This window comes from Triticum aestivum, chromosome 4A (genome assembly GCF_018294505.1).
Source record: "Triticum aestivum cultivar Chinese Spring chromosome 4A, IWGSC CS RefSeq v2.1, whole genome shotgun sequence".
Lineage (NCBI taxonomy): Eukaryota > Viridiplantae > Streptophyta > Magnoliopsida > Poales > Poaceae > Triticum > Triticum aestivum.
In genome coordinates this window covers 611,309,395-611,331,684 of record NC_057803.1, presented here as the reverse complement: position 1 = coordinate 611,331,684, position 22,290 = coordinate 611,309,395, and the positions used below count along the sequence as shown (strand labels likewise).

Below are 22,290 nucleotides of genomic sequence, written 5' to 3'. Positions count from 1 at the left end.
TCAGCCCGAGCACTCGTGGATCGAGTGCTACCTCCAGCCCCAACCGCGTGGAGCTCGTTCGTACCTGAGCTGCACCAGGCCCCGAGCCGCCTCGAGCTCCCCTCGCCTCCACCTCGTCACTGCCTCGCCTCGTCGGAGCTGCCTCCCCCGCCAGCGAGCACCTTCACCAGGCCGCCTCCGGCCAGGTCGCGCCGCCCCTGCCTCGCCTCCTTCCTTTCCCTGCTCTCTCCCGGTCTCTCAATCTTCTCGTTCTTCTCTGTCCCGCAGGTAGCCATGGCTCCAACTATACCCTACCGATCTGCTTCGCCGTCGCCGGGAATGGAGCCTCCGCAGCGGGATCGGCCCGGATCCGTTCCTCTCCGGTCCTCCTCGCCGCCCTCGCCTGCCGGAGTCACTGCCGCCCTGTCGTTGACTTCGGGCGCCGCCGTCCCTGTCTCATGCCCCTGCGCCTGTGCCTGACACGAGGAGGACGAGTGCCTCAACACCCTGCATTGCTAGCATGGTGGACCGGCCTGCGAGGTCCAACACTACGCAAGGCCCAGCGCGCCAGCACCCTCTACGGCCTGCCTCGGCCTCTCCTGCGAACTGGGCCGAAGCCCAAGGGGTGAGCTGCTCCCCAGCGCCTCTCTGTTGGCCCAAGAACAGATTCGGCCCGTTATATATTTTGTCTGCTATGAACGAATTTTGCTATTTACAGAAAAACTGGACATTTATAGATTACCCCTTGCTGTTCATGCAATTAATAACTATTTAACCGTGCATCGGATTAAAACAAACTTTATATGAAATATGCTTAGTTTTTCATCTAGTTTCATAATATGTCACTTTCATCTATGTTTAAAATGCTTAAAATGAAGTTTGATTAAATTTGCTCATATGGCATGCTAAAATGATTTAATTCATAACTAAATAACCGTAGCTCGGATTTAAAAAATCTTTATATGTAAATGGGGTAGAAAAATGCCTAGTTTAACATGGTAGCATCACTTTGCATGTTTAACAACTATAAAATATGGTTTAGGGCAGAACAGTACCAAACCTAATATATGCATATGAGGATTTTCCGGAATTGTTGTTCGTTGTCCCCGGCCTTATTTAAACTTGCCTAGATAGGTAGTTTTACTTTGCTTCACCCTCTTGCCGTGTTTAACAACATTTAATATTGTTGGGTACATAAACAAGATTAAACTAAATAAGTCACGTGGTGTTTCGACAATATGCAACGGAGTTGCATATTGAGCTCCATTTAAATTGTAGGGTTATTTGTGCACTTTGCCATGCCATGTATCTTTAAACCGGACATGCATCATACTTGGTTGTGCATCATGCCATGTCCATGTGCTGTTTGTTTACTATGTTGTGTGCTTCTTTCCGGTGTTGCTTCTTCGGGATGGTTCCGGTAACGTCGCGTTTGTGAGGACCCGTTCGACTACGTCCATTTGTCTTCTTCATGGACTCGTTCTTCTTCCTTGCGGGATCTCAGGCAAGATGACCATACACTTGAAATCACTTCTATCTTTGCTTGCTAGTTGCTCGCTCTTTTCTATGCATATGTTGTGATACCTACCACTTGCTTATCATGCCTCCCATATTTTTGAACCAAACCTCTAACGCACCTTGTCCTAGCAAACCGTTGTTTGGCTATGTTACCGCTTTGCTCAGCCCCTCTTATAGCATTGTTAGTTGCAGGTGAAGATTGAAGTTTGTTCCTTGTTGGAACATGGAGATGTTGTTCCTTGTTGGAACATGTTTACTTGTTGGGATATCACAATATCTTTTATTTAATCAATGCATCTATATACTTGGTAAAGGGTGGAAGGCTCGGCTTTATGCCTGGTGTTTTGTTCCACTCTTGCCGCCCAGTTTCCATTATATCGGTGTTGTGTTCCTAAATTTTGTGTTCCTTACGCGGTTGGGCTGTTATGGGAACCCCTTGACAGTTCGCTTTGAATAAAACTCCTCCAGCAATGCCCAACATTGGTTTTACCATTCGCCACCTAGCCTCTTTTTTCCCTTGGGTTTCGCGGACTCAAGGGTCATCTTTATTTTAACCCCCCCCCCCTCCCCCGGGGCCAGTGCTCCTCTGAGTGTTGGTACGAAATGAGCTGCCCGCGGGGCCACCTTGGGGAAACTTGAGGTTTTGTTTTACTCGTAGCTAGTCTCATCTGAGTGTGCCCTGAGAACGAGATATGTGCATCTCCTATCGGGATTTGTCGGCACATTCGGGCGGTGTTGCTAGAATTGTTTTATCTTTGTCGAAGTTGTCTTGTAGAACCGGGATGCCCAGCCTGATCGGAATGTCTCGGGAGAAGGTTTATCCTTCGTTGACCGTGACAGCTTGTGATGGGTTAAGTTGGGACACCCCTGCAGGGATTTGAACTTTCGAAAGCCGTGCCCGCGGTTATGGGCAAATGGGAATTGTTAATGTCCGGTTGTAGAAAACCTGAAGTTGACCTTAATTAAAATACATCAACCGCGTGTGTAACCATGATGGTCTCTTTCTGGCGGAGTCCGGAAAGTGAACACGGTGTTGGAGTTATGCTTGATGTAGGTTGTTTTAGGATCACTTCTTGATCATAGATTTCTCGACCGTGCTTTGCCTTCTCTTCTCACTCTCATTTGCGTATGTTAGCCACCATATATGCTAGTCGCTTGCTAAAGCTCCACCTCATACCTTTTACCTTACCCTTAAGCTTAAATAGTCTTGATAGCGAGGGTGTGAGATTGCTGAGTCCCCGTGGCTCACAGATACTTCCAAAACCAGCTTGCAGGTGCCGATGAGTCCGTGCAGGTGACGCAACCAAGCTCAAGGATGAGCTCGTTGAAGATCTTGTCCTTTGTGTTGTTCCGTTCTAGTTGATTAGTAGTGGAGCCCAGTTGGGGTCGATCGGGGGACCTTGTCGCTTTTGGGGTTGTTCTTTTATTTTGGTTCCGTAGTCGGACCTTAATTGTATTTGGATATTGTAATGCTTTATTCATGTAATTGTGTGAAGTGGCGATTGTAAGCCAACTATGTATCTCTTTCCCTTATGTATTACATGGGTTGTGCGAAGATTACCTCACTTGCGACATTGTTTTCAATGCGGTTATGCCTCTAAGTCATGCTTCGACACGTGGGAGATATAGCCGCATCGAGGGCGTTACATAGCACTTGCATTTTTCAGATAAAAAGGGCTTCAAGACGTAACAATAAGCCTCGTACGGGGTGACACAAGAAGTCTTGATTTCGTCTGAATATTTCATCTTGATCTGGTGGTAGCCTGAATAGGCATCCAGAAAGCACAGATGCTCGCAGCCGGCCGTGGAATCGATAACTTGGTCGATAAGGGGTGGAGCAAATGGATCTTTGGGGCATGCCTTGTTAAAACGGTTGGTAATCAACACACATGTGCCAAGCCTTTAACCTTGAAGATTATTCGAGACATGACTCAGCTATCGTGCTTGAAGGCAAAGAGATGGAACTAGACTTTGCTCAGTACGAAATCATAGCATGTTTACGTGAAGCAAATGAAGTAGCTGATTCTATAGCCAAATTCTCTATTTCTAGTAGATCTTCGGAGGTTTGGGAGAGTTCAATCCCGGACTTTATTTCTCAACTTGTTGTAAACGATCTCGCTATCATTTGAGTAATAATGTTTTATACGTAAAAAAAAACACATGCGCCAAGCTTGGTTCTTGGGAACCATGACTGGGTTTGCCAGCCAATCCGGGTGAAAGACTTCACGGATGAAGCCGAATTTGAGCAGTCGGGCAATCTCTTCATCGATGGCTCTGCGCCTCTCTTCTACGAAGTGACGAAGGGTTTGCTTGACCAGCTTCGACTTGACAAAGTCCCCTAGGACGCCCAGCGCAAAAATGTCCTAATTCTTACGAAGTTCCTCCATGAGCATGCTTTCCTACTAGGCAAGAAGATCGGTGGTAATCTACATTATCTTGAATGAGCCCTTGGAATGGACTCGGACCTTCTTGGTGTCCTTGGCTGACTGGAAGGAGGAAACAATGGTCCGCTTCTTGCTAGATGGCAAATGCTCAGCATCAGCCTCCTTCTATATCTTGACCAGTTCCCAGTCGCAATCAGGGTCTCAGCGATAACCGCATTGGCATCATCGCACTCATTAGACCGCTTAGGATTGCCCGAGATCATGATCGCCCTGTTGGGGCCTGACATCTTGAGCTTCAGGTGGACGTAGGAGGGCCTAGCCATTAACTTGGCATAAGCCGAACAGCCCAAGATGACGTGGTAGCCACTCTGGAAGTTGACAATAGAGAGAGAGAAATTTCAGCCCCAACCGCTTTTCTCGCAGCCGGCGCCATGGCTTCTCGAGCTCAATTCCTGCCAGATCTCACGGCCGCCCCCGCACGTGAGCTGCCGCGCGCCGCCGTCGCCGCACGTGAGCTGCCGCCACACGCCATCACCGTCCCCCGCGAGCTAGCTAGCTAGCCGTCGCCGCGGAGCGAGCGAGCTAGCTAGCCGCCGCCAGTAACTGCTACCTACTCGTCGCGTCCGTCCCCATGGTCCTGGGATTTCATGGCAATACTCATGATTGGGGATTTTGTGAAGGAGAGGCGCACCTAGATGACCTAGGTACAGGATTTCACACAAGAGGTTTTACCCAGGTTCGGGCCCCCTTTTCTAGGGGTAACACCCTACTCCTATTGTATGTTTTTGCTTGTATAAATAGTATGGTTACAAAGGGGGGTCCGATGAACGTGGATGGTGTGTCTGGTAGAGATTTAGTTTATCTGTCTTCACCTCTCTAAGATCTCGCGCCATCGTCACCTTAAAGACAAAGATATAGCGTACAATGGTTTTTTATAGTCATGATGAAGATCGCTACTAATGGAATTACCCTCAACGCCACAATGTTGTCGTGAAGGCGCCATTGGTGATATCTCCATTTATTGAACATGCCTTGTTCAGTCGGATGGACACCACGGCATTTATTAGCTGGGTGGACTTCAATATGCTAGCCCGGCCAAGTTATTCTCCCCATGCGGACTCGGCTGGTTCGAACCAGCTGGGCGGATCCTTGTCATGGGCACCTAGGGGGATCCCGCTAAGTGTGCATGCATTTTTTCGGATGTATTGTTAGAATAAATCTGAGGCATACTGTTTGATCATCCGAGGACCAAGCAATCACACAAGCACGACACCGAGATTTGTTAATGAGGTTCACCGATATGGCTACATCACGGCCTGGACAGCTTCCTCGCACGGGACGCACCTGCAGCGGCACACCTGGGCCTGGCCCGCCAGCCAGCCTGCACCGCCCAGCCAGCACACAACTGCTCACAGCCCACAACTTGGGCCTACAGCTTACTTGGGCTTGCACTTCTCCTGCTAGACCTGCCCACCCCACACGCAGATCGATCGACTCCGGTCAAACCGATCGTGTCACAAACTCGCCTGCTACACGTGCCGCCGCCGTTGCTTCATGTACGCGTTGTTGAGCTGTACGCTCGCCCAACCGATCCATTAATCGATCGCCATACGTCTGCCGCCATGCTTTGGCCTCATATCCGCATCTCGTTCAGATTACTGCTCGAAGATCACAGCATGACCAATCCTGCCTCGATGGTAACTCGCCGATGATATTCATCCCGTATTACGATCGCTTCCCACAGATTTATGTTGATGCATCTTCTTCCTCTAGATCAACTTTCCACGATCTTCAAAACAACCTAGCTCATGATACCACTTGTCCGCGCGATTGTAGTCGGATATGTTCGGCTGGGTCGGACTGGACAGTCTGACGGATCGACATGAGTCGGTTGGTTCAGAAGACGGTGGTGGGATCGGCGACGACGACATGGGAGTGTGATGCTGATGGTGACCGACTTCTTGGCGTGGAAACACGTGGCGCAGGCCCGAGGGCTTGTGTGGCTTCGACAAGACTATGGCGCGGGGTTGATTCAAGACGGTGCACATGGAGCTTGGAATCGACGGGGCGCGGAGGTGGACTGATCATCTACCATGGAGTCATGTTGAAGATGGAGCTGGAGTTTGGAAGACTTCACTCGGTGTTGATTAAGGGGTTACGTCGTAAGTGCACAGAGAGTCAGAGCCTATTCAGCGGGAAAAGCGAGGGACACGTAGTTTGGACTGGAGCCCAGTGGTCTGATGGAAGCGTGAAATTCATCATCGGTCGGCGATGATCGGTGGTACTCTGCAATGGGGGTTGAATGATGTGGTTTCACGACCCTTGAGACTCAACCGGGACAGTGGAGGCTCGACGCGGTAACAGCGGCGAGGCGTGCGGTATGCACGGGACATGGAGATGGGCCAGGGCTCTGGTGGTCATATATGTGGTGAGACAACTGCGAATTTGACTCGGGATGACTACAAGCAATGGTTAAATTCCTTCAAGTTTCAGACAAGCGGACAAGAAAGGAGCGATGATGTTGAGTTCAGGTAACTCTTATGTGTGACACCCAATATGTGAGTTGTTCATTTTCACGCAGGTCAACGATCAATGTGTGATTTCGTTGGACGGATACTCTGGAAGTTGGGAGCACACACTGGAGTAACAAGAAACTTAATTTTGCTCGAGTGTTGACTGTGTTCAAGAAAAGAAGGGACTACAAGTTGCAGGTGGAGTCGTATGGAGTCTTTGGAGTAGCAGCGGTGCTCATGGGATAAACTCAAGTCCAATGTATATGGAAGTTTGACGCATGGACGAATTCAAGGTGGTGGAGAATATTCGCCAAGGTGGAGTTTGTTAGAGTTGTGTCGAATATTGTGTACAAGGTAAGTTACAGTTAGACTAGGTGTTGTATTGTGTTTACATAGGATGTGGAGTTGTGTCCTAATAGGACACTTGTATCCTAGGTCTCTCATATATAGCGGGGGTAGATACACGATGTAACCTATGCCAACATAATAGCACAGGCGCGAAAGGGGGAGCCGGCGGCGTGTGCCGGCGCCCGGGTGGCCGGTGTGCGGTATTGTGACGGTGTCACGGGGAGGAGCGCCCGTAGTCAAGCCCCGGGATGTAGCCATATCGGTGAACCTCGTTAACAAATTTCGGTGTCGTGCTTGTGTGATTCACTACTAGGAAAAGGCCTACTAATGGTGCACCAGTTGATACTAATGGCGCACGAGTAGTGCGCCATTAGTATGCCTAGAGGTGCGCCATTACTAGCTGACTTAGTAATGGCGCACCACATAAAAGTGTGCCATTAGTAATAATTGTTTTTCAAAAAAATTAAATTCTTTTAAATTTTTTAGAAGAAAAATCAAATTTTTTTTATTTTTTTCTTAATCTCGGGTCACCATGCTCGCATATATAGCGGGGGTAGACACACGATGTAACCTATGCCAACATAATAGCACAGGCGCGCAAGGGGGAGCCGGCGGCGTGTGCCGGCGCCCGGGTGGCCGGTGTGCGGTATTGTGACGGTGTCACAGGGAGGAGCGCTCGTAGTCAAGCCCCGGGATGTAGCCATATCGGTGAACCTCGTTAACAAATTTCGGTGTCGTGCTTGTGTGATTCACTACTAGGAAAAGGCCTACTAATGGCGCACGAGTAGTGCACCATTAGTATGCCTAGAGGTGCGCCATTACTAGCTGACTTAGTAATGGCGCACCACATAAAAGTGCGTCATTGGTAATAATTGTTTTTCAAAAAAAATAAATTTTTTTAAATTTTATAAAAGAAAAATCAATTTTTTTTATTTTTTTCTTAATCTCGGGTCACCATGGCTTAATCTCAAGTCAATATGCTTAATCTAAGGTCAAATCGCACTCTATGGTCAAACTTCCCAAAAGTTCACCCATCCTCACACTACTCCAACACAAGCACACTTAACTTCATAATTCTATCCAAGCCCAGCACCACCTCACTTCACAAGCACTTGTTGATATATCTGTCATATCAATCCTATTAAACCTTGCTGATGTCTAGGACTTTGTTCATGTTCATGAGTAAGGGCAACCTGGTGCATGTAGCTCCCGCTTGCGCAGGGTCCAGGGTATGATAAAATTTTGAAAAAATATTTCAAACTTCCCGGTCATATTACGTATCATATTTTGAAAAATAATTCAAGTTTTTTTTTCAAAACCAATTTCTTTTTTCTGTTACTAGTGGTGCACCTAGCATACGGTGCGCCACTAGTAAGTTTGAAATTTTTTGAATTTTTTTCCCTCTGGATCTTAAAAGCCCCGTAACTTTTTTTCTATTAGGTTTTTGGGGATTTTGAAAATGTTTAACGGAGGTTATACATGATGGTTCATCAAGGATTTATTTCTTTCTCGAAGCATTCATCAAGATTCTTTTCTAAGAAGCTTAAGTTTCTTCATCTTGCAATCCGGAGTGCAATTCTTTCTTTCATATCACTGGAGGTGGTATTATGTCATTCTTGATAATTTGAGTTCATGCTTCATGATTCACATGTTGTTAAGAATGAGATATTTTAAATCCATCAACCTCTTCGTTGGAGTTATTTGGGGTTATATTTTCACCTAATGTTTTTTCCTAAGGATTGTTGCTATTTATGGTGCTTATAAATGACCCAAGTTCTTCTTTTATCCTTCCGGTGAATAAGTTTATCGTCTCCTTCTTGATATCAAGTCAATCTATTGTTCCGTTAGTGGCAGAATTTCACCTCATAGTTTTGAGAAGTTTTTCATAAACCCACTACTAGCTTACTCTTTTTGTTGTTGGTTTTCCAACAATTTCGTTCGACCCTTCTCCTAAAAGATGCCTTGTCAAGCTCTTTGTGACAGAACTTGGCATTTTCTTCTCCATTCTTTTCTCACAATTACCTATCTTCTATTCTTTCGTTCCGGAGGCATTGTCATGTTGCTCTCTTCAACCCATCTTCTGAATTTTGAGTGCCCGCTGCTCAAGTTCTTTCATGTTATCAAGCCTTGAATATCTTTCAACTGGAGTGTTGTTTGAATTTATTCTTCCTTGTTCCTTTTTCCTAACGGAGTGCTTTCAACTTTGTTCACCTCCGTTGATTTCTTTCTTTCCTTTTTCTCAACCTTGCAAGGTTCGTGGTTTCACTCGTTTGTCAAAGAAACAACTTAGTTTTTACCGCTTATCTTCCTTTTCCGTTGTCCCTCCGGTGCCATTCTAGATCTCGGGACGAGATCCTCTCGTAGTGGTGGAGTGTTGTAATGCCCCGAGACCGATGCGCCAGGTGTCTTCTAGTTATTCGCTGTCGTTGCCATGTCATTTGCTTGTGTGTCGCATCTTGTCATGTCATACTGTGCATTGCATCATCATGTTTTCGAAACTTGCATATGTCCAGGCCTCCCCGTTCCTTCCGTTGTCCGTTATGAGTCCAGACACACTTGCACGCGTCCGCGGCACGCCCAAAATAATATTTTATAAGTGGCCGGATACTGTTCTCGGAATGGGTTGAAAGTTGGCATGCGGTCTTATTATAGTGTAGATAGACCGCCTGTCAAGTTTCATCGCGTTCGGAGTCCGTTTGACGCCCCAACGGATAACTATAGCGGCAATATAGCCGGTCTAACGTCGGACGTTTTCGGTCTCCGAAAACTGTTGCCGGGCTTTCCCTCTCATTCCTCTCTAGACCGTCTACACAGCCCACTACCTACCGTCAGGTCCAACCTAACCTCTCTCGTCAGCCCGCAGCCCCCCTCGCCCGCGTCCGAAAGTTGTCCCGAACCCGACCCGGACTATCGCCACCTTTGTGTCCGGATCATCCCCAAACGTCTACGAAACATCTCCATTTTCTTTTTTGGGCTCCCTAGCCTATTTTTCCCGACCGTCCGATTATGATCGGAGGGACGGATTAGCCCCTACCCAATTCCTACCTGCTATTTATAGCAGATGAAACCCTACCTAAACTAGCCAACCCTAAAATCTAGTACTTCTGTCTCGTCGTCCGTCGCCGTTTTCCAAATCCTCCTCGGGATCCATCCCGATCCACCCAATCCCCTCCAGATCCAAACCACCAACCGAAGCCAACGTTTTCCTCCTCCTTTTCCAGATCGCACCAACCACTCATTGCCTGCCCGATCCACCACTGCAGTCAGCTCGAGCGATCGTGGATCGAGTGCTACCTCCAGCCCCAGCCGCGTGGAGCTCGTTCGTACCCGAGCTGCACCAGGCCTCGAGCCGCCTCGAGCTCCCCTCGCCTCCACCTCATCACTGCCTCGCCTCGCCGGAGCTACCTCCCCCGCCGGCGAGCACCTTCACCAGGCTGCCTCCGGCCAGGTCGCGCCGCCCCTGCCTCACCTCCTTCCTTTCCCCGCTCTCTCCCGGTCTCTCAATCTTCTCGTTCTTCTCTGTCCCGCAGGTAGCCATGGCTCCAACTATACCCTGCCGATCTGCTTCGCCGTCACCGGGAATGGAGCCTCCACAGCGGGATCGGCCCGGATCCGTTCCTCTCCGGTCCTCCTCGCCGCCCTCGCCTGTCGGACTCGCTGCCGCCCTGTCATTGACTTCGGGCGCCGCCGTCCCTGTCTAATGCCCCTGCGCCTGTGCCTGACACGAGGAGGACGAGTGCCTCAACACCCTGCATTGCTAGCATGGTGGACCGGCCTGCAAGGTCCAACACTGCGCAAGGCCCAGCGCGCCAGCACCCTCTGCGGCCTGCCTTGGCCTCTCCAGTGAACCGGCCCGAAGCCCAAGGGGTGAGCTGCTCCCCAGCGCCTCTCTGTTGGCCCAAGAACAGATTCGGCCCGTTATATTTTTTTCTGCTACGAACGAATTTTGCTATTTACAGAAAAACTGCACATTTATAGATTACGCCTTGCTGTTCATGCATTTAATAACTATTTAACCGTGCATCGGATTAAAACAAACTTTATATGAAATATGCTTAGTTTTTCATCTAGTTTCATAATATGTCACTTTCATCTATGTTTAAAATGCTTAAAATGAAGTTTGATTAAATTTGCTCATATGGCATGCTAAAATGATTTAATTCATAACAAAATAACCATAGCTCGGATTTAAATAATCTTTACATGTAAATGGGGTAGAAAAATGCCTAGTTTAACATGATGGCATCACTTTGCATGTTTAAAAACTATAAAATATGGTTTAGGGCAGAACAGTGCCAAACCTAATATATGCATATGAGGATTTTCCGGAATTGTTGTTCGTTGTCTCCAGCCTCATTTAAACTTGCCTAGATAGGTAACAACATTTAATATTGTTGGGTACATAAACAAGATCGAACTAAATAAGTCACGTGGTGTTTCGTCAATATGCAACGGAGTTGCATATTGAGCTCCACTTAAATTGTAGGGTTGTTTGTGCACTTTGCCATGCCATGTATCTTTAAACTGGACATGCATCATACATGGTTGTGCATCATGCCATGTCCATGTGTTGTTTGTTTACTATGTTGTGTGCTTCTTTCCGGTGTTGCTTCTTCGGGTTGGTTCCGGTAACGTCGCGTTTGTGAGGACCCGTTCGACTACGTCCATTTGTCTTCTTCATGGACTCGTTCTTCTTCCTTGAGGGATCTCAGGCAAGATGACCATACCCTCGAAATCACTTCTATCTTTGCTTGCTAGTTGCTCGCTCTTTTGCCATGCATATGCTGCGATACCTACCACTTGCTTATCATGCCTCCCATATTGTTGAACCAAGCCTCTAACCCATCTTGTCCTAGCAAACCGTTGTTTGGCTATGTTACCGCTTTGCTCAGCCCCTCTTATAGCGTTGTTAGTTGCAGGTGAAGATTGAAGTTTGTTCCTTGTTGGAACATGGAGATGTTGTTCCTTGTTGGAACATGTTTACTTGTTGGGATATCACAATATCTCTTATTTAATTAATGCATCTATATACTTGGTAAAGGGTGGAAGGCTCGGCCTTATGCCTGGTGTTTTGTTCCACTCTTGCCGCCCTAGTTTCCGTCATATCAGTGTTATGTTCCCGGATTTTGTGTTCCTTACACGGTTGGGCTATTATGGGAACCCCTTGATAGTTCGCCATGAATAAAACTCCTCCAGCAATGCCCAACATTGGTTTTACCATTCGCCACCTAGCCTCTTTTTTCCCTTGGGTTTCGCGGACTCAAGGGTCATCTTTTTTTAACCCCCCCCCCCCGGCCAGTGCTCCTCTGAGTGTTGGTCTGAACTAAGCTGCCTGCGGGGCCACCTTGGGGAAACTTGAGGTTTGGTTTTACTCGTAGCTAGTCTCATCTGAGTGTGCCCTGAGAACGAGATATGTGCAGCTCCTATCGGGATTTGTCGACACATTCGGGCGGTGTTGCTGGACTTGTTTTATCTTTGTCGAAGTTGTCTTGTAGAACCGGGATGCCGAGCCTGATCGGAATGTCTCAGGAGAAGGTTTATCCTTCGTTGACCGTGACAGCTTGTGATGGGTTAAGTTGGGACACCCCTGCAGGGATTTGAACTTTCGAAAGCCGTGCCCGCGGTTATGGGCAGATGGGAATTTGTTAATGTCCGGTTGTAGAAAACCTGAAGTTGACCTTAATTAAAATACATCAACCGCGTGTGTAACCGTGATGGTCTCTTTCCGGCGGAGTCCGGGAAGTGAACACGGTGTTGGAGTTATGCTTGACGTAGGTTGTTTTAGGATCACTTCTTGATTATAGATTTCTCGGCCGTGCTTTGCCTTCTCTTCTCGCTCTCATTTGCGTATGTTAGCCACCATATATGCTAGTCGCTTGCTGCAGCTCCACCTCATACCTTTTACCTTACCCTTAAGCTTAAATAGTCTTGATCGCGAGGGTGTGAGATTGCTAAGTCCCCGTGGCTCACAGATACTTCCAAAACCAGCTTGCAGGTGCCGATGAGTCCGTGCAGATGACGCAACCAAGCTCAAGGAGGAGCTCGTTGAAGATCTTGTCCTTTGTGTTGTTCCGTTCTAGTTGATTAGTAGTGGAGCCCAGTTGGGGTCGATCGGGGGACCTTGTCGCTTTTGGGGTTCTTTTTTTATTTTGGTTCCGTAGTCGGACCTTAATTGTATTTGGATATTGTAATGCTTTATTCATGTAATTGTGTGAAGTGGCGATTGTAAGCCAACTATGTATCTCTTTCCCTTATGTATTACATGGGTTGTGCGAAGATTACCTCACTTGCGACATTGTTTTCAATGCGGTTATGCCTCTAAGTCATGCTTCGACATGTGGGAGATATAGCCGCATCGAGGGCGTTACATAGCACTTGCATTTTCCAGATAAAAAGGGCTTCAAGACGTAACAATAAGCCTCGTACGGGGTGACACAAGAAGTCTTGATTTCGTCTGAATATTTCATCTTGATCTGGTGGTAGCCTGAATAGGCATCCAGAAAGCACAGATGCTCGCAGCTGGCCGTGGAATCGATAACTTGGTCGATAAGGGGTGGAGCAAATGGATCTTTGGGGCATGCCTTGTTAAAACGGTTGGTAATCAACACACATGTGCCAAGCCTTTAACCTTGAAGATTATTCGAGACATGACTCAGCTATCGTGCTTGAAGGCAAAGAGATGGAACTAGACTTTGCTCAGTACAAAATCATAGCATGTTTACGTGAAGCAAATGAAGTAGCTGATTCTATAGCCAAATTCTCTCTTTCTAGTAGATCTTCGTAGGTTTGGGAGAGTTCAATCCCGGACTTTATTTCTCAACTTGTTGTAAACGATCTCGCTATCATTTGAGTAATAAAGTTTTATATGTAAAAAACCACACATGCGCCAAGCTTGGTTCTTGGAAACCATGACTGGGTTTGCCAGCCAATCCGGGTGAAAGACTTCACGGATGAAGTCGAATTTGAGCAGTCGGGCAATCTCTTCATCGATGGCTCTGCGCCTCTCTTCTACGAAGTGACGAAGGGTTTGCTTGACCAGCTTCGACTTGACAAAGTCCCCTAGGACGCCCAGCGCAAAAATGTCCTAATTCTTACGAAGTTCCTCCATGAGCATGCTTTCCTACTGGGCAAGAAGATCGGTGGCAATCTACATTATCTTGAATGAGCCCTTGGAATGGACTCGGACCTTCTTGGTGTCCTTGGCTAACTGGAAGGAGGAAACAATGGTCCGCTTCTTGCTAGATGGCAAATGCTCAGCATCAGCCTCCTTCTATATCTTGACCAGTTCCCAGTCGCAATCAGGGTCTCGGCGATAACCGCATTGGCATCATCGCACTCATTAGAGCGCTTAGGATTGCCCGAGATCATGATCACCCTGTTGGGGCCTGACATCTTGAGCTTCAGGTGGACGTAGGAGGGCCTAGCCATTAACTTGGCATAAGCCGAACAGCCCAAGATGGCGTGGTAGCCACTCTGGAAGTTGACAATAGGGAGAGAGAAATTTCAGCCCCAACCGCTTTTCTCGCAGCCGGCGCCATGGCTTCCTGAGCTCAATTCCTGCCAAATCTCACTGCCGCCCCCGGACGTGAGCTGCCGCGCGCCGCCGTCGCCGCACGTGAGCTGCCGCCACACGCCATCACCGTCCCCCGCGAGCTAGCTAGCTAGCCGTCGCCGCGGAGCGAGCGAGCTAGCTAGCCGCCGCCGCTAGCTGCTACCTACTCATCGCATCCGTCCCCGTGGTCCTGGGATTTCATGGCAATACTCATGATTGGGGATTTTGTGAAGGAGAGGCGCACCTAGATGACCTAGGTACAGGATTTCACACAAGAGGTTTTACCCAGGTTCCGGCCCCCTATTCTAGGGGTAACACCCTACTCCTATTGTATGTTTTTGCTTGTATAAATAGTATGGTTACAAAGGGGGGTCCGATGAACGTGGATGGTGTGTCTGGTAGAGATTTAGTTTATCTGTCTTCACCTCTCTAAGATCTCGCGCCATCCTCACCTTAAAGACAAAGATATAGCGTACAATGGTTTTTTATAGTCATGATGAAGATCGCTACTAATGGAATTACCCTCAACGCCACAATGTTGTCGTGAAGGCGCCATTGGTGATATCTCCATTTATTGAACATGCCTTGTTTAGTCGGATGGACACCACGGCATTTATTAGCTGGGTGGACTTCAATATGCTAGCCCGGCCAAGTTATTCTCCCCATGCGGACTCGGGTGGTTCGAACCAGCTGGGCCGGATCCTTGTCATGGGCACCTAGGGGGATCCCGCTAAGTGTGCATGCATTTTTTCGGATGTATTGTTAGAATAAATCTGAGGCATATCGTTTGATCATCCGAAGACCAAGCAATTACACAAGCACAACACCGAGATTTGTTAACGAGGTTCACTGATATGGCTACATCACGGCCTGGACAGCTTCCTCGCACGGGACGCACCTGCAGCTGCAAACCTGGGCCTGGCCCGCCAGCCAGCCTGCACCGCCCAGCCAGCACACAACTGCTCACAGCCCACAACTTGGGCCTACAGCTTACTTGGGCTTGCACTTCGCCTGCTAGACCTGCCCACCCCACGCGCAGATCGATCGACTCTGGTCAAATGGATCGTGTCACAAACTCGCCTGCTACACGTGTCGCCGCCGTCGCTTCATGTACGCGATGTTGAGCTGTACGCTCGCCCGACCGATCCATTAATCGATTGCCGTACGTCTGCCGCCATGCTTTCGCCTCATATCCGCATGTCGTTCAGATTACTGCTCGAAGATCACAGCACGACCAATCCTACCTCGATGGTAACTCGCCGATGATATTCATCCCGTATTACGGTCGCTTCCCACAGATTTATGTCGATGCATCTTCTTCCTCTAGATCAACTTTCCATGATCTTCAAAACAACCTAGCTCATGATACCACTTGTCCGCGCGATTGTAGTCGGTTATGTTCGGCTGGGTCGGACTGGACAGTCTGACGGATCGACGTGAGTCGGTTGGTTCAGAAGACGGTGGTGGGATCGGCGACGACGACATGGGAGTGTGATGCTGATGGTGACCGACTTCTGGGCGTGGAAACACGTGGCGCAGGCCCGAGGGCTTGTGTGGCTTCGACAAGACTATGGCGCGGGGTTGATTCAAGACGGTGCACACGGAGCTTGGAATCGACGGGGCGCGGAGGTGGACTGATCATCTACCATGGAGTCATGTTGAAGATGGAGCTGGAGTTTGGAAGACTTCACTCGGTGCTGATTAAGGGGTTACGTCGTAAGTGCACAGAGAGTCGGAGCCTATTCAGCGGGAAAAGCGAGGGACACGTAGTTTGGACTGGAGCCCAGTGGTCTGATGGAAGCGTGAAATTCGTCATCGGTCAGCGATGATCGGTGGTACTCTGCAATGTGGGTTGAATGATGTGGTTTCACGACCCTTGAGACTCAACCGGGACAGCGGAGGCTCGACGCGGTAACAGCGGCGAGGCGTGCGGTATGCACGGGACATGGAGACGGGCCAGGTTCTGGTGGTCATACATGTGGTGAGACAACTGCGAATTTGACTCGGGATGACTACAAGCAATGGTGACATTCCTTCAAGTTTCAGACAAGCGGACAAGAAAGGAGCGGTGATGTTGAGTTCAGGTAACTCTTATGTGTGACACCCAATATGTGAGTTGTTCATTTTCACGCAGGTCAGTGATCAGTGTGTGATTGCGTTGGACGGATACTTTGGAAGTTGGGAGCACAAACTGGAGTAACACGAAACTTAATTTTGCTCGAGTGTTGACTGTGTTCAAGAAAAGAAGGGACTACAAGTTGCAGGTGGAGTCGTATGGAGTCTTTGAAGTAGCAGCGGTGCTCATGAGATAAGCTCAAGTCCAATGTACATGGAAGTTTGACGCATGAACGAATTCAAGGTGGTGGAGAATATTCGCCAAGGTGGAGTTTGTTAGAGTTGTGTCGAATATTGTGTACAAGGTAGGTTACAGTTGGACTAGGTGTTGTATTATGTTTACATAGGATGTGGAGTTGTGTCCTAATAGGACACTTGTATCCTAGGCCTCTCATATATAGCGGGGATAGACACACGATGTAACCCATGCCAACATAATAGCACAGGCGCGCAAGGGGGAGCCGGCGGCGTGTGCCGGCGCCCGGGTGGCCGGTGTGCGGTATTGTGACGGTGTCATGGGGAGGAGCGCCCGTAGTCAAGCCCCGGGATGTAGCCATATCGGTGAACCTCGTTAACAAATCTCGGTGCCGTGCTTATGTGTTGCTTGGTCCTCGGATGATCAACGGTATACCTCAGTTTTATTCTAACATGTATTACGATAATGAAAATATTTCTAATACAATGGTAAGTGCACCTAAGTCTAACTAATGAAGGAAGCCAAAAGTCTCAATGGCAGCTTTAATTAAGTCTAATTTCATAAGGAAACACATGACCCCTAGAATTCTATTTGCACAAGGCGTGTTACATAATACATTAGTGGTTGGGGCCCATGATTGTGTCTCACCTGAGATTGTGTGCGCTCGTTTCTACGTCTCAAAGAAAAAAAACTGACCTCCATCTCACAAAAAAAACCGTTCTCACCTCAGCCAACCAGCAAATGACACATGGCCCTCACATCCATCTCGAAAAGAAAAGAAAATCCTCACTTCCAACTAAAAAACACTTCTCAGGAAAAAAATTATGTCCCCGCCGCAGCCAACCAGCAGGTGCCACTTGGCATAGCTGCGTGCTTGCCCTTTCTTTCCCCCTTAATGGGTTTAATTCTAAATATAGTATTCTAGGATCTTGGATTGAGTGGACCAATTTGATCCAAGCAAGAATCAAAGGGCTAGTTTGGGAGAGCTCCAAATCTTTGATTCCTGTAGGATATCAAGTACATAGGCTAAAATAAGATGATTTAAGCTTAACAAACAAAATGCACACCCAAACACCCCCAATTCCAGCTCCTTGAATTCTTAGAACTATGGATACCCAGCTCCACTAATTCATGGGCCTGTTTGCGAGAGCACCAGCTCTAAATAAACTGTTAACATCAGTTGGATGTTCAAGCAATTGGCATGCCATGGCATAGAGGTACAGAAATCTTAAACAGGGTCAGCACCAACTTCCAGTAACAGTTTCAAGCATGCAGTTAAACCTTTCATCTCAGGAGCAACAACCAAAGGGGCTGCAAGACCACCATTGACATCTGCACCAGCCTGCCAAAAAATACTATTACAAATCGGTTTGTAGAGGAACTCTCTATGGGCTGTTAGGTTCATTGCCGACTAGACATGGCGTTTTCTTGTGTTAAACCTTAGTGTAGAGCGGCCACAAAAATGTCTCAAAGGTAGCTCAAACAATAAACACCATCAAAGAAGGCCAAACCTACTTTAGTGTCGAAAAATGTAGCATTGAGCAAAAATTTGCTTAAGTAATTCTAACTTTCTAAGGCCTAACACAACAAAAATGAATACTGCAGGCACGATACCTCCACAGGGAGCTTGACACATTTCAGTGAGGGAGGAGTTATAGCAACGAGAAGAGGGGTGTCAACACCACCGGGTAGTTTCTTGTTACACTGGCAAAAACAGATTACACACGATTTACTATACTGAAGTAAGATGTAGGAAAGAGCAAACAAATAGAAGGAAGAATGCATTTGTTGTCCTGTGGCCTTCTGTAAAAGAGAAAGGGAAAAAATCAATAGCATTGCAAAAGCAAACTTGTATCAACAAGTGTTTCTGGAATAATATATTGGGCATTAATGCTTTAGTGGCCATTTTGAGCAATTGGACCTTTCTTTTTAATTCAGTCCCATGTATCTCTTAAAAGGAGTAGACGTACAACAATAATAGCACACCGGTTTAATCTTTTATTCCCAAGCAAGCTGGGTAGGCTAGAGCCAAGAGATGAACCCACCAAGAGGCACCAAAAGGAATAAAAGTATATGAAAGAAAAACATCTTTCGTCATGAATTTCTAGAGGGAATACAAATTCAGAAAGTTGCAGTGGAGCCTATATTGAAGAAGCAAGTAGAGTGGAGCTGCAAGAAGATATGGTGTATAGAGTATGCATGGAGCTAGATTTTTGTTGTGAAGTCAAGAAATCATAGATGGCCAGAGCTCTTCGAGAATGCACCCTTACTAGAACTGAAAGAAGGGTTAACAGAGGGCGCTTAGTCACTGCTACAAAGGCCTGATTTTGAATAGTTGCTAAAAAATGTGCAAATTTAGCTGATTGCGCTCAGACATCACAACTTTTGAAGAAAGGCAGTAAAGCGGATTCAACACAACAGCCAAGTAAGTGAAACATGAAACAATGCAGCTAGCCAAAATTAGTAGGAAATAGTATGTTGTTAAAACCTACATCCGCGTTGTTCTCCAACAAAATTTGCATAATTTCATCATGCCCTTCCAAGGCAGCGGCATAAAGTGGTGTCCCTTCAGAAGATACTGGGTCAACAGAAACTCCTTTTGCAAGCAAGAGTTCCACCATTTTACGGTCTCCTAAGTAAAGCAAGAAGATGAAAAGAGAATCCAATAGGTAATGACTACAAAGTAGAACTGATTGTGTGATGGGGAAAATTCAATATGATCAAGATACACACCAACTAAAACTGCATGCCCTGGAATAGTTACAAACAGACAAGAGGGCAGAATATGGGAAAATGGGCAACTTTTAAATCCTAAGGAAATCATCTAAGTCTCTAAGACAATGTAAATGGCACTAATGTTCTTCTACTCACATACAATTAAAATAATGAAAAAATTGACAAACAACTTCTTCTTCTACATCTTTCCAACACTCATAGGCATCATAATGGAACAGTATTGTAAGGCACTGGAAGAAAAATGACATGTGGTGTGCTGGCAGAGAAGTACCTGCTCTAGCAGCATGGTGAAGTGGGGCAAACCCTTTGTCGTCAGCTTTGCCTGGATCTGCCCCATGATCAAGAAGATAACTAGCGGTATCCATGCTTCCATGAAGCAATGCCACAAGCAGAGGTCTTCGACCTATCAAAATGAGGACGTTTCCTCTCAGAGCATGTCAGAATTTACAAAGTTAATACATAAATACGTATGGCATAACATAACACTTTGTTTTCTACTCCCTCAGCTCAAAAATATAAGATGTTTTGGATATTTCAGTATGACCTACATACGGACTGAAATAAGTGAACAAACACACTAAACTGTGTATATATACATCTGATTCATTCACAAAATAGCTTGACAGTTGTAAATTGCTGATCAATATACAGTTTCCTATAGCCCGATTCTGAACGCAAGCCATATAGGAGTAGAGTTGAGACACATTTACAGTTTAGAGGCAAATTAAATGCACCTCCATCGTCGACGGCGTCCACATCGACCCCTAGCTCCTGGACCAGGTACCTGCACACCCGTGGCCTTCCCTTCCCGGCAGCGAAGTGCAGCGCCACAAGACCTTGGTCCTTGGCGGTCTCCACCACCTCCCTGGGACAGCCCCTGGCCTTATCCAGATCTCTCACCAGCCCTGCGACACGACGCGATGAACGAGGAAGTCAGTGCCTCCCAGATCCAAACAAAACCCGCCCGGAATCGCCCACGTACTCCTGAAGAGGCGGAGGTCGCCGCGGCTCGCCGCATGGAGGAGCGGAAGCGATCCGTCGGCAGCCGGAAGGGGCGTGTGACACCCCGAGACCGTTGTGCCAGGTGTCTTCGAGTTATTCGTTGTTGTTGCCATGTCTTTTGCTTGCGTGTTGCATGTTGTCATGTCATCATGTGCATTGCATCATCATGTTTTCAAAACCTGCATTCGTCCGGGTTCTCCCAGTTCCTTCCGTTGTCCGTTCTGAGCCCAGACACACTCGCACGCGCCGCGGCACGTCCGAAATATTATTTTATAAGTGGCCAGAAAATGTTCTCGGAATGGGATAAAAGTTGGCGTGTGGTCTTATTATAGTGTAGATAGACCGCCTGTCAAGTTTAACCGCATTCGGAGTTCGTTTGATAGCCCAACCGTTAACTATAGCGACAATATAGTCGGTCAAAACGTCGGACGTTTTTCGGTCTCCGGAAACAGTCGCCGGGTCTCTCTCTTCTCTTCTCTCAGCCCAAGGCTTCCTGCACGGCCCACTACCTAACCGCCAGGCCCTACCTAACCTCTCTCGTCAGCCCGCGGCCATCCTCGCGTGCGTCCGAAAGTTGTCCCGAACCCGACCCGGGCAGTCATCACCCTTGGGTCCGGATCATCCCCAAACATCTACCAAACGTCTCCGTTTTGTTAATTAGACTTCCTAACATATTTTTCTCGACCGTCCGATTAAGATCGGAGGGATCAAATGCCCCTAAACTTAGCCCTTTTTTGCTATATATAGATCAACCAATAGCCTATTTTGGGCAAACCCTAGAAATTAGGAGGCTTGTCCCATCAGTCCAATTCAGCCGCCGCCACATTCCAAATCCCCCTTGAAACCTCCCCCTACCCGATCCAACCAACCAGTGCTCCTCCTTGGATCCTGCAGCGCACCCACCAACCAGAGCTTCTCCCGATCCTCTCTGTCCCATCCACCCCATCGATCGACTTGTCCTTCTCCTCGCCTCTCCCTCAACCGGACGTCGCTGCCGGCGACCAGCACCCCCAGGCCGGCCTTGTCTCCCTTCTCCTCGGTCGTCTCTTTCCGTTTCTCCTTCCCCGTGCTCACCCGCTCTTCCGTCGTCGTCTGCCTGCAGGGAATGAGGAGGACGTTGTCCGACGCCATGGACGGCCTCGAGCTCGTCCCCATCGCCGGCCTCCTCTGCTGGAATCTCCAGCCTCATCCCGCCTCCATCTCCCCTGGTTATGCGAGAGCTCGAGGACGAGGATGAGCCCCTTGCCTCGTCTCGATCCTGTGGATCCGAATGCCCAACGCCGCTCATCGTCGTCTGCCAGGATTCTGCGCCCCGCCGAGTTCCCTGCCGCGCCTCTGGAGCTCCATTCCCGTGCCCAGATCCGCCGGATCCCGCCGTCCCAGTCCCTTCGGGCCGGTCCTCGCCGGAGCCCTCGCCGGTCTTCGCGCCATCGCCGGCCTCCCCTGCATCCTGCATCGAGCAGGAGAGGAACGCACGCAGCCAGCGCCTCCGCTCGCCTGCGTTGACCGGAGCGCTGCGATGGCCTGCCTCTTTGCCTCGATCCGGCCCAACTCCCCCCAAGCCCGCCAGCGCCAGATCGAACCAATGCCCAGTTGCGCCCCAGCGTGCCTCCTCTTCACCGATTTGCGCCAGGCCCAGGGTGAGCAGCCCCCAAGCGCCCCCTCCTCTTGTTTTTTTTCACCTGTTGGGCCAGCCATTTAGGTCTGCGTACGTTTTTTCAGGGCCTGTGAATTTATCTTTTATTCCAGAGAACCCTGTTTTGCAGAGAACCCCCTAGACATCATGCATTTTATAACTCTCCAACCGTGCATCGGATTAAAACAAACTTAATATGAAACTTGCTTAGATTTTCATTTAGTTTAATAATATGCAACTTTCATCTATGCTTAAAATGTTGTTTGTTTAAATTTGCTTAATAACTTGCTAAAATGATTTATTTCATAACT

The 22,290-nt window shown here is 48.0% G+C and overlaps 1 pseudogene; it reads right to left on the bottom strand.

Annotated features, from left to right (window-relative positions):
* LOC123084058 (uncharacterized) overlaps positions 1-21,498 on the bottom strand; it is a 60,095-nt pseudogene extending 38,597 nt beyond the window's left edge.
* Between the last annotated feature and the right edge of the window lie 792 nt (positions 21,499-22,290).